Source organism: Typopeltis vanoorti, chromosome 18 (assembly GCF_054136105.1).
Source record: "Typopeltis vanoorti isolate ZY-2024b chromosome 18, IOZ_Tvanoo_1.0, whole genome shotgun sequence".
Lineage (NCBI taxonomy): Eukaryota > Metazoa > Arthropoda > Arachnida > Uropygi > Thelyphonidae > Typopeltis > Typopeltis vanoorti.
Window position 1 is genome coordinate 48,672,377 of NC_143566.1, and position 12,764 is coordinate 48,685,140.

General features: G+C 33.9%; 1 protein-coding gene across 1 annotated transcript in view; it reads right to left on the reverse strand.

Annotated features, from left to right (window-relative positions):
• The window catches only part of Afg3l2 (AFG3 like matrix AAA peptidase subunit 2), a 221,620-nt gene that overhangs the window by 42,235 nt on the left and 166,621 nt on the right, over positions 1–12,764 (reverse strand). The gene's annotated exons all lie outside the window — the stretch shown is intronic.

Genomic DNA, 12,764 nt, shown 5'->3' on the forward strand with positions numbered 1-12,764 from the left:
CACACACGGTTCCAGAAATACAATTTAAATCAAATCTATTTAGCCACAAAAAAATTTTACTTGCCCAAAGTCTACTTTATAAAAATATTATAGGTGATGTTTTAAAAAATTAAATGTTATGAAGACAAAGCCTTTAATGTAGGTTTAAAATGTACACCACAGCTTTATCACAGCTTAGTTTGTGTTTTCTTTTGTTTATTGTTCAAAATGAAGAGCAAATTTATATAAATTATCCATTAGCAATTTAATATAAAAGAGAAATAGCAAAATTCATGAAAACAAGTAGGTAGCACTCAACGTGGAGCCAGACATATTTCACAATGCACTCAGTCACATGGTCTGGTCTCTAACTCACCCTTGTGACAACTGTATTTTTTTTTTTTAAATAATAGTATTAAAAAACATTATTGTTATGTAAAATTTTCAAGCATTTAATTACACTAAACTAATTCATGTTATGAGCTATGAAAATAAGTTCAGGACAATACTATAATGCAACTGAACACTTATTTAAGGGATAAAAGTGCTGGAAGCATAAGATGTATAGATGTACTATAGCATTTAATTAGATTGTGCTTAATTTGTGTTTATAATTACGGTTTATATCAGCTTCATTTTCATATGACATTGTGCAACCTAAATATTTGAATGTATTTACTTGCTCTATTATTTTGTTGTTTATTACTATTTTGCTTCTTATTGGATTAGCATCTTTGAAGGCCATGACTTTTGTTTTGTCGGTTGATATTTTTCCATACCATATGTTTTTATCAGATTATTTAGACTCCGTAATGATTTTTGTAGTTCATCTTCATTGTTTCCAAGGATTATTTGGTCATCAGCAAAAAGAAGAGTAGCTAATCCGGTGTTACGGTTTATCTTGAATCCTCCTTCATTAGTTATCTTCCATTCTTTTATGATTTTATCTATGTATATATTAAATAAAATTGGTGAGAGAGGGCAACCCTGACGTACTCCTCGATTTATTGGTTTCCAGCTTGATGTTGAATTATTGTACTTCACAGATATTTTATTATCTTGATATATATTATATAAGGCTCTAAAGAGTTGGTTTGGTATTTCATATTCTTCTAGGATTTCCCATAGTTTTTCTCTGATAATTTTATCTAATGTTTTGGTGTAATCTATAAAAGCTATGTGTGTTTCTATGTTCATTTCTCTGTATTTTTCAATTAATAATTTTAACGTAAATGCAGAGTCTATACAAGACCCGCCTTTTCTAAATCCATTTTGTTCTTCTATTAATTTTGGGTCTACTATACGTTTAAGTTTATATGCTAAGATTTTTGCATATATTTTATAACAGGTACTAAGTAAGCTGATTCCACGATAATTGTTACAATCAGATTTGTGTCCTTTTTTGTAGATGGGAATAACTATTGCTTTGGTCCAATCTTGTGGGCATTTTCCTTCTTTCCAGATCATATTATAAAAGTTAAGTAACCTGAGTGAGAATTCAAGTCCTGCATATTTGATAAGTTCCAAGTTTATATTGTCTTCTCCTGGAGCCTTTCCTGTTTTGCTTTGGGTTAATGCTTCTGTTAATTCTTCTAGAGTGATGCTTTCAAGTTATCAGAGATGTTTTTGTAATTTTGCCATTCTAATAATACCAATCTATTTTAATGGTATTAATATCTGCTTTTTCTCTAGTTTCATTGCTTAGATCTTTGACGATTTTATATGCATTAGGTCTTTTGAGTGTACAGTCTCTCTCTAATTTTGTTACAAAATCATTCCATCTGTTTCTGTTTATTCTCTTGCATGCTGCTTTTGCTTTTTTTTTTTTTTTTTTTGCTGTATTCGATTTTTGATTCTATTGTTTTTAGGTCGAGTCAGTTTTTATATGCTTTTTTCTTTTCTTCAATACATTTAATTTCATCATCCCAGTCCCTAAGGCATCTTTTTCTTTGTTCCTAAACTTTCTTTTGCAGCTTTTGTCATTATGGTTTTTAGGTTTGACCATTCTTTTTCTATGTTCTGATTTTGTTTTATACTTGTCATCCAGTTCTTTATTCTTTTTTGGTACAAGTCTTTAATACTACTGTCGTCCAAAAGTCTAACTTTGAAAGATTCAAATTTTCTATTTTCCTTATTCTTTTTTGTTGTTTTCCATCTTGGTTCCCATTTTATTTTTCCAATTAAAAGATAATAATCTGATTCTATTTCAGATCCTCTGTATACTCTTGTATCTATTATCATTTCTGACATTTTGATATTGCTGATTATGTAATCAATAATGCTTCTTGTGTCTCTTGCTTCCCAGGTGTATCTGTGGAGTGGATGTCTTTATGTTTGAAGAAGGTTTCATTATTTTAAGGATATTGCTTATAGTAAAATCTCAATCTATTTCTATTACAGTTAAGTTCTCTGATAGGTCCTATGTTTGGTTTATATGGTTTATTGCCAATTCTTGCGTTGAGATTTCCTATTACCAAAATGTTATCCTTAGGATTGGTCTTATTTAATATGTTCTGCAGTTGGATGTAGAAGTTTTCTGAATCCTCCTCTTTTCCTTCTTCAGGTGCATAAGTTCCAATTACTGTCATATAGCTTCTGTCTATTTTAATTCTCATTTCTATTATTCTATCGTTCCAAAAGTTGTAATGGATTATACTGTTTCTAAGAGATTTATGTAGAAAGATCATTACACCAGATTTAGCTCTCTCTTCTGCTTTTACCCCACTGTATATATAGATATAATTTTCAGTTGTCTGTTCCTCTTTGCTTTTTTTTAGATTCTGTAATTACTGCTATTTTTACATTTTTTTCTTCTAGTGCTTAGTCCAGTTTATGATTTTGTGGTGGATACTTCTCACATTCCAGGTGGCTATATTCCAATAGGTGTATTTCTGCTTTTTTTTTGTTTTTGGTAATTTTCTTCTCGAATCCTTATTCCAAGCTGGTTCGTTACCAAAAAAGTCTGTCAAAAATTTTTAAACCCAATTATGTACAAAAACACACACGAATAAGAATCTACAATACAGTAGCTAAACCAACCTTACTTTATGGCAGTGAGATATGGACAATAAAAAAAGCAGATGAAAGAAGAATCGAACGATCTGAAATGAAATTTCTGAGCAGAACTAAAGGAATCACAATAATGGACAAAATGAAAAGCAGCGAAATCAGAAAAAAACTTGGAATTACAACCTCCTTAAATGAAACAGTTATTTGCTATAGAGAAAAATGGAAAGAACACATACTAACAATGAATAGAAGCAGAATACCTAAACAAATTCTAAATTACCACCCAAAAGGTACTCAATGCAGAGGAAGACCCTTATAAAAAATGGAATCGAGTCCGGAACAGGCCACTTGGCCTATAAGCCTGGAAAGGAAGAAGAAGAAGAATTACAGTTTATTCTGTTAATGAAATTATATTGAGAGAACAAGTACAATTAATTTTTTTTTTTTTTAAATAGATCATCTATTACATGTCATGCATACTATATATATATATGTGTGTGTGTGTGTGTGTGTGTGAGAGAGAGAGAGAGAGAGAGAGAGAGAGAAAGGTTAATATTTAATTAAATGAATGCATTAATTTGATTACAAATTTATTTATTGGAAATGATAACTATAATTTAATTTAAATCTATTTCTGATATGAAAAAGTTTACACGTTTTCTTGCATACTTGAAGTGTGCAAGATTTACTGTTTTTTCAAGTAAAGTGCCATAACTATAAAATTTAATGACAGCTTATTCTTCTCACTTCATGACTGAAACTAAATGGGAAGTAGGATGCGTAGTGGAGCAGAAAATATGTGGAGTGAGAGCTATATAGTGCTGTGAGAGCAATGAGGGGATTTTTTAAAATTTGATAGCCAATTTTTTATGAAGTCTTTCACACAAAGAAAAATGTTTAAAAGTTATCAATTGTTATGTTACAATAATGATAAGAGAATTGACAGAAGAAGATATGGCAGATGGAGTTTTAATGACCATCGTTTTTTTCATAGTTTTTCAAATAGAATGAAAAATAAAGTTCTGAACCTTAAAAGAAGATAAAGGGACAGAAGAAAGTTAAGATGACCGGTTCATTATTATTATTATTATTCCAAGACACCCCTCCCCCCCCCCCAATGGAGTCAGACTCATCGCGGGAGGTCCCTTTGTTGGATCCATGCATAACTCATCATACCATGTCTTAAATACATTCAAATTCTCTGCAGACACCACTCTCAGGCAATGCATTCCAATCATTCACAACTCTCCATGCAAAAATCCCTGCTTCCTGCTCACATCATCCTTATACAGCTTCCAGGGGATGACCTCTTGTTCTTCCCTCCCCCATTTCTCACCATTTTATGAAAAACCTCTTCAATGTTAATCCTATAGCAACATCTTACCAACTTGTATGTCTTAATCATATCACTCCTCCTCATATCCACTAAACTCTGCAAATTGCATGTTCTCAACTTTCTTCATATTCAGAATTCCGAGACCATTAACTATAGTCAATAGTTAATAACCACAGTCAATCCTCTAGACCCTTTCTGATAGAAAGCATGCTACACTTCAGACTCTAATATTTAGAGTCGGAAGCGCAGAACAACTTCAGATTTCTGGAAGAAGAGAATGACTCCAATCCATGAGTATTGGCAGACCAGAGTGCTATACTGGGAAAGCTTTCTTTGTGTGTGTGTGTGTAGGATTAGATCATAATAATTCTGCAGGAAAATTTCAATGAAAAACTGTGAACGTAATTTTATCACTAGAGGTCCCGAAATTCATTTACCAGGCAAGTTATCAGAAACAAGTAATAAGTGAATTTTCACTCTCCTTCTAAATGCATTCAAAATATACTGCCTTATTTTCTTCGCACAATTTAAATTTTATTATTTTAAAACATCATCTCATTCACTATCAAGTTATTCAATCACAGCAGCCTCCAATAAATGTAATGAAGAAGTTTTTTTTTTTAACCAGGAGGCAGTTAATTCCTTTGTAGACTGCCACTGCCAAGTTAGTTTGGACAAATACTCTCAAAGATAAGCCTCACAGCTGTTTCAAAAATATGAATGCCAAATGTCAAATATTTTTTTGCCCCCTCTGTTCTAAACTTAATCCTACCCTGCATCTACAGATTAGTTTTGAAATAAACCATCAAATTTTCTCAAACAACATTCTGCATAACTTGCATCTGATAAAAGTAATACAAAGTAAGACACATTTATATTCGTATTCTCCAAACACCCTATTTAACCTTTAAGTGGGTATGCAGTTGAAATGCACAACAGTAAACAAATTAATCCGAACACTCACATTTTAAAGAAAATTTTAAATTTGCAAGAAAATAAGTAGAAAAATTAAATGTGAACTTCTCATAATAATTTATATGTGCTCCTCTATTCCTAATAAGTTCATTAATTCGCTTAGGCATGGACTCTATATAGAACACATTTTTCTTATTTCTCAATCTTGAAACCATACTTTTATAATGGTATTAAGTTATCCTTTGTATCACAATTTAATTTTCCAAGTCTCTTTTTCACTATGGCCCATAAAGTTTTTCTATTGGGTTAATGTCAGGAGAGTTACCTGGCCAGTGAAGCAATTGAATGCTGTGACTTTTGAGGAACTCTTTCACTTTTGTTTTTGAAGTGCAGTACAGAGCAAGTTCCTTCCAACAGGATCTTGCTCCATGTCTTTCTGGATGTGCAGGACCACTCTTTTCTCCAATATTTTTATGTATTAGTCCCTTTTCATCATACTTATCTATCAACAAGATAAGTGATCCTGGACTGTCACTTGTAAAACAACCCCCAGAACATCTTTTTTTAGCTGGGTGTTTAGGAGTTTGTTGAAGATGAGCAGGAAAAGTATTCTCAGTCACTGATTTGCAAACATACGGTACTTGCTCTTCTTGGACAAAGAAATGGCTTTCATTTGAGAATATGACTTTCTTCCACATCTCAACAGTCCAATTTCTGTACACTTTTGTGCACTGGAGCCTCATTTTCTGCATAGCCTTCGTTAATGGTTTCTTTATTTTTTTGTCTGTGGGCAGTCCTCCCTGCTTCCAATAATCTTTGATGGGTTGTCATGTCAGAAACATTAATCCCACTAGTTGCCAAGTCTCTATTTAAGTCCACAGCAGAACAATCCTGGATTCATTTTGCTTTTTGTAACTAGTAAGAGATCTTTGAGTAAGTGTAGTTTTCCTTTTCTATCAGGAGAAATGGTACTTGTCTCCCTAAACATCTTTAAAATTGCATTAACAGTACCCAAACTAATTGGGTACTGTTAATGCTCATTGCCAATTTGTCTTTGAGTCATGGATGTATGCTGAGAAAGACTACATTTTCATTGTTAAAATATATTTGGTCACTCAATTAGATAATTTAAACTGAAATATATTAATTTTTAATTGACCAGTGATTTATAAACATACACTGCCAATAAGTTTCGCCAACAGAGCTGTTCGACTTCTCCAGGGCTTATAACGGTAAGAGAAAACTCAAAGTGGCTAATACAGAGAAAATGGAGTAACATATCGTATATAAATTAAAAAATCGAAACAGATGCATGACATTACACGCATGGAGAATGTTGTATTAGTCACTGTTATGTGAGCATGTTCTGTAGTTATGAGTGGAATGAAATTCAGGCAAACTGAGCGATCTTATGAAGGTTTTCCATATGTCAGCTATTATCATTCCCCAGTTTCTGTTGAGATTTTCTCCAGAACGGAGGACTGCTATGGCTTCCTTGAAGTTTCTACAATGAAAGTCTTCTTCTAGATCAGGCATAGAGCTCATATCCCACTCAATGGTGTGGTTTGTCATTGTGAAATGATGGACCAGAACTGAATTGTCTGTTCTGTTGTTAGTAACATCACCTATATGTTCTTTTTTTCAGATTTCAAGGCTTCTTGACATCTGTCCTATATAGTTTAGGCCACAATAGCATGGGATGTTGTACACTCCAGAGTGTTTGAAGAAGGCATTAATGTCTTTAGGTGATCTTAAAATGTGGCAGACAGTCTTTACAGGTTTGAATGCAACGCTGATGTTGAAAGGCCTAAGAAGGTTTGCGATCTTTTTCGACACTGTATCTGCATAAGAAATAACCATGGAAGATCTGTATTGAGTGGTAGTAAGTTGTTGTGGAGGATTGCTATGAAGAATCCTATTGATTAAATTCCTTGGATAGCCATTGTTTATCAATGTTTCCGAAATTTGAGTAAGTTCATCACAGAGTTCTTTTTCTTCTGAGATGATGTTGGTGGCTCTATTTTTGAGCATATATGTATTATGCTGAGCTTCTGGGAAATATGGCGAGTTGATCTGAAATGAAGGTAGCATCCAGTGTGTGTTGGTTTGTGGGTAGACTGTTAGTTTGATTTGTCCATTTGCTAGTTTCTTGATTAGGGTATCCAGAAATGGTAGTTGATTATCTTTTTCCAGTTCCAAAGTGAATTGTATTTTTTGATGGAAAGCATTAATTTTTGTTAAAAAGTCCAAAAGAGCTGTTTTTGTGTCCCTCCAAATTATGAAGACATCATCTACATACCTCCACCATACTAAAGGCTTGGATCTAATTTTGTAAGGATATCTGTTTCTAGCTTTTCCATGAACAGATCTGCACAGGGCAGTGAGAGGGGACTGCCCATAGCTAAGCCATTTTTAATTGTTCATATATCGTGCCATTCCATTTAAAATAATTAGACTTGAGGCAATGATGAAAAAGGTGAGCCGTATCTTCCGGAAAGAGATTTTATAGGATACCGATAAACACTTCTACTGGTATGTTGGTAAATAAAGACATCACGTCCAAGCTAGTGAGAATGTCTGTCTTTAAGATTGGGATGTTTTTTTAATTTTTCAATAAAGTGTTTTGAATTCTTAATTTAAGTGTCTGATTTTCTGATATGTCCTTTTAGGTGGCTGGAGAGGTGTTTGGACAATAAATATGCAGGAGAATTTCTTCCGTCAAACGATCAGGCATAGCGGAACCCCACTTTTGTGTACTTTCAGGGCACCACAATCGTGACGTCAATGGGTGTAGTGACTTCAGATTCCGTTGCAAGTCTCTGGACCAACTAGTCATGTTCTGTAATAAGTTATTAGCGTCCTTGTGGTTTTTCCATTTTGGGTCCGACTCTAAACTGTGATACATTGATGAATCTGATAATAACTCTGCAATCTTGGCTATGTAGTCCCTCGTGTTTAAAATGACTGTGGAATTACCTTTGTCTGCTTTTAAGATTGTTATTTGTTTGTCCATTTTTCAAGTTTGAGAGAGCTCTTTTTACTTGAGGTGTTATGTTTAGGTTTGGAGGTCTTGAAGTTGAAAGGATAATAGCACGTTTTAATCTAAGATCATTTGCCGTTGTTTCAGGAAGGGCTGAGTGCGCTTTCTCTATGTTACTGATGATGTCAATCTCAGGAATATGATCTGGAGGATGGCGAAATTAAATCCTTTCTTAAGTATGTCCGTTCCTGGTTGTGTCAATATATGGTCCGAAAGGTTAAAAATTACTTTTTCATCAGCGAGGTTCGGCCTGGAGTTGTAGCAATTTTTATATAGCATATTGAATTTTTATTTTGATTTGAATTTTTTTACTAACTAGAAAAGCCTTGTTGAAACTGTTTTAAATCATCTTATCTAGAAGTGTCCATAAGTTGTTCTCTATGTTATTAGAAATAACTTCAAAGTCAGAAACAAGATAGGTCATCATCATCAAATTCTTGCCATGTACCCTCAAGGGGTGTACAGGATATGATAGTACTACATGAAAAAATTACATCATTACTAACTTCCTATCTACAATTTTCCTCCAAATCAGTCTGTTACTTGTCAAGACTCCAACATTATCAGATCTTATATTTCTATCGTCTAAGGCAGTGCTTCCCAAACTTCTGGATGTCAGGGCCCCCTTTACAAAAATTAAAATATTTCACGGCCCCCCTCGAAAAAAAAATCGTAATAGAGAGATATATTATTATAATATTTATTGTATTTATATTCAATACAAAACATACATACACAGCGAATATTGCAAAAATCAAATGCATGTATTATTTTTTGCCTCTTACCGTTTGGTTCTGAAGACGATGCGGGCTGTTCTGGTAAAATATGAAATACTGTCCTTTTTTTTTTTTTTGAATCTATTTATGCTTCTTCTGATTGTTCGCGGGAATTTTATTTTTATTTTTTATCAGCCACTTCTCCATCTTACGGTTAAATTTTTTAACATAGAATAGGTCAAATAATATCACCACTTACCGATACTGGCACACCACAGACTGATAACAGGAAATTAGTGAATATTACCTGAATAAGGAAATTCCCAGACCAGGAACATTTTTCTCTTTTGTGACTTTTCTCCCTTTACGGTAATTAAGCCTAACGCGAAACAGACAGCAAAGGCAGGTTATTAAAACGTGCATATGATTGGTGGGGTATTAACAAAAGATCGCACAACTGAAAGATAAAAGCATAGCTGACAATTGAGTTGAAATGCTAACTCTCTTCAACCGAATTCCATATGTGAAACTGCCATAACATTCATTATATATATATATATATTACTTAGTTTTAACACTTTTACGAATTTTAACACGTTCGGTTGAATTTTATTGTTGCCTTGGGAAATCGAACTCACACACATCTAATTAATAACAATAATTTTTAGTTAGATACTGTGTTTGCCCATGCAACATATGATTTTATTTCAGTCTATACAGCATAGTTTCTGTATGAGGGGAAATGTGATTCATTAATTAGTGTGTTTTTATCCCAGTTATCTGTAATTGCACTATTTGTTGAGAAATACATTACACAGACTCCTCATAACTTATTCACTGGCATAATAAAAGTACTTGTTTTTATTGCCTCTGCAGTATAGTGGTTGTTAGGGAGGGGTGTTGTTTACCACTGGAAGCAAGTTACTGTCTCCCCACATGAACTTGTTTAAGCTTTTTTTCATGTGTGAAGTATATGCGAAACTTTTATTGGTAACAGAAAACTAGCTCGGATGACAGTGATAATATAAAACGAGTTTTGATATGTATATAAGGTCAATATCAACAGTCCCTGATTACGAGAACGCGTAATGAAAGGGACAGGGATATTTGAAGCTTCCCTGGAGAGCATTCGAAGTAAATACAATTAACCACTGCTTTGAAATTAAACATATGAATAAACAATATTTACTAATATTCATTAAGCGCCGAAATACGCAGGAAGCAAAGTTTGTGAACCAACACCAATGTGCGAAATTTTTCATTAAAATATAAAAAAATAACAAAAAACAAATAATAAAAGTTAAATACATTTCTTTTAAAATAAAAAAAAATCTACTTAGTCTTAAAACATTTTAAACTGTTTTCATTATTTCATGGCCCCCCTGAACAAAACCTACGCGGCACACAGTTTGGGAAGCTCTGGTCTAAGGCACATTGTACCGTATCAATCCACCTATATCTTGGTCTTCCTCTGGGTCGTTTTACTGCCAACCTGGCAGAGAACACTTGTTTTGCTAATCTTTTCTCTCCCATTCGATTTAAGTGCCCATACCACCTGATATTAACTCTGCTAATGAATTCCTGGATGCCTGCAATGTCAAGTTCTTTCCCTAATATCCCCGTTTTTAATATGATATTGCCATTGATGCCATCTGTTCATGCCTCTAATCTTTCCAGGACTCTTATATCTGCGGTCTCTAGTCTTTGGGCAAGTGTTTTAATTCTGACCCAGCTCTCAGATCCATAAGTTAAAACTGGTTTGAACGCTTTCTTGTATACAGCTAATTTAGTGTTCCGACTAATTTCTCTCTTATTCCATATGAATTTATTCAATTGACTTTCCACCATACCAGCTTTGCTGATTCTGTTGTCTATTTCTATATTTAATTTACCATCTTCACTAAAAATTGTGCCTAAGTAGCTGAAATGTTTTACTTGTTCCACAGGTTCTCCATTCACAACACAGTTGACATTTTCAATGATTCTGCCTATTTTCATTGTCTTTGTCCTTTTATTGCTGACCTTCATACCATATCTATTACAACAGTTATTCAATTTAGTCAAAGAATCTTGCAGACTTGTAGCGGATTTATTTAGAAGTATAACATCATCCGCATAAAGCAAAGAGCTGACATTAACATCTCCAATTTTGATATCGTATTTAATACCACTTTCCTTCATAATGTGATCCATATAGATAATGAATAACAGAAAGGATAATGCACATCCTTGTCTCACACCAGATTTAACATTAAACCATCTTCCTGTACTTCCTTCAATTCTAACTGCTAACTTACAACTCAAATAAAGACTAAGTATTGCTTGATATAATGCCCCCTTGACACCATATAACTGTAGCGCACTGAATAGCTTCTCTCTTGGCACCTTGTCATATGCCTTTTCCAAATTGACAAAACTTAAATAAAGATCTTTGTTATATTCCCATGCTTTCTCGACTATTTGTCATAAAGTGAAGATCTGATCCTGGCAGCCTCTATTTGGCCTGAATCAAGCTTGTTCTTCACCAAGCAAGCTTTTCTTCCACAATTCTTCTCAACTGTTTCTCAAGTATACTTGCATAGATCTTGCCAGGAACACTCAGTAGGGAAATACTTCTGTAATTCTCATGTTCAGTTTTATTTCCCTTTTTATATGTGGGTAATATGAGAGCGCTATTCCAATCATCGGGAATTCATCCCTCTGTCTAGGCTTTCTGAACTATGCAGTGCAGCTACTGTAAGACTTTTATACCACCATACTTCAGCATTTCTGGTCGAATATCATCCACTCCTGCTGCCTTTCCACATTTTAAGCCTTTGATGGCTTTTTCTACTTCAAGTATGGATATGTATTCCTGACTGCATGCTAGTCAGTGTCTTTTACCACTGTGCTGTCATCAGTGTTTGTTTCATTTAGCAGTTTTTCAAAGTAATTACTCCATACTTCAAGGATATCCTTTTCTCTTGTTTTCATGTCACCTTTATCATCTCTAACTCCTTTTACAGCACTCTTTCCTCCATTTCTAAGCTTCTTCAACAACCTCCAGAATATTTTGCCGCCGCCTTGATATTTATTTTCTATATACTTGCCAAAGTCTTCCCATGACTTTTGTTTAGCTAGTTTTACACAGTGTTTAGCATTCTTGCATTTGTCTCTGTATTCTCTAAGAGCACAAGCTGAATTATTTGCCAGAAACTTTTGATATGCTTTCTTCTTTTCCTTCACTGCCTCTTTAACTTCCTGTGTCCACCATGGAGGTCTAATTTTTCTATCCTTGCAGACAACTTCGCCACATACCTCTCTAGCTGATTCAATCAGGGCTTTCTTCAAGGCTTGCCACTGAATCTCCAAGGCTTGATTCCTGTTCTCAAACTCTTTCATTTTTTATTCAATAATCTTTGTGTATTTTAGTGTACAGTTCACATCTGAGAGCTGCTAAACTTTTATTCGCTTTAAAACTTTCTTACATGTTCTTCTTTTCAATATGAAATTCAATTTTATCCTGCTCAAGACTAAATAGTGATCACTTCCAATTTCAAATCCTCTGTACATTCTGGTGTCCTGCACCAGGAAGAAAACATCACTATCAACAATAACATAGTCAATGAGACTCTTCTTATTCCTTGCCTCTTCTCTCCATGTTTTGTGCACATTTTTTTGTTGGAAAATGGTGTTAGTAATAACCAGTCCTGAGCAGAAATCCAACATATATTTACCATTATTATTAGTCCCCAACAAGGACCAACTTTTCCTTTTTCATTGTGTCAGC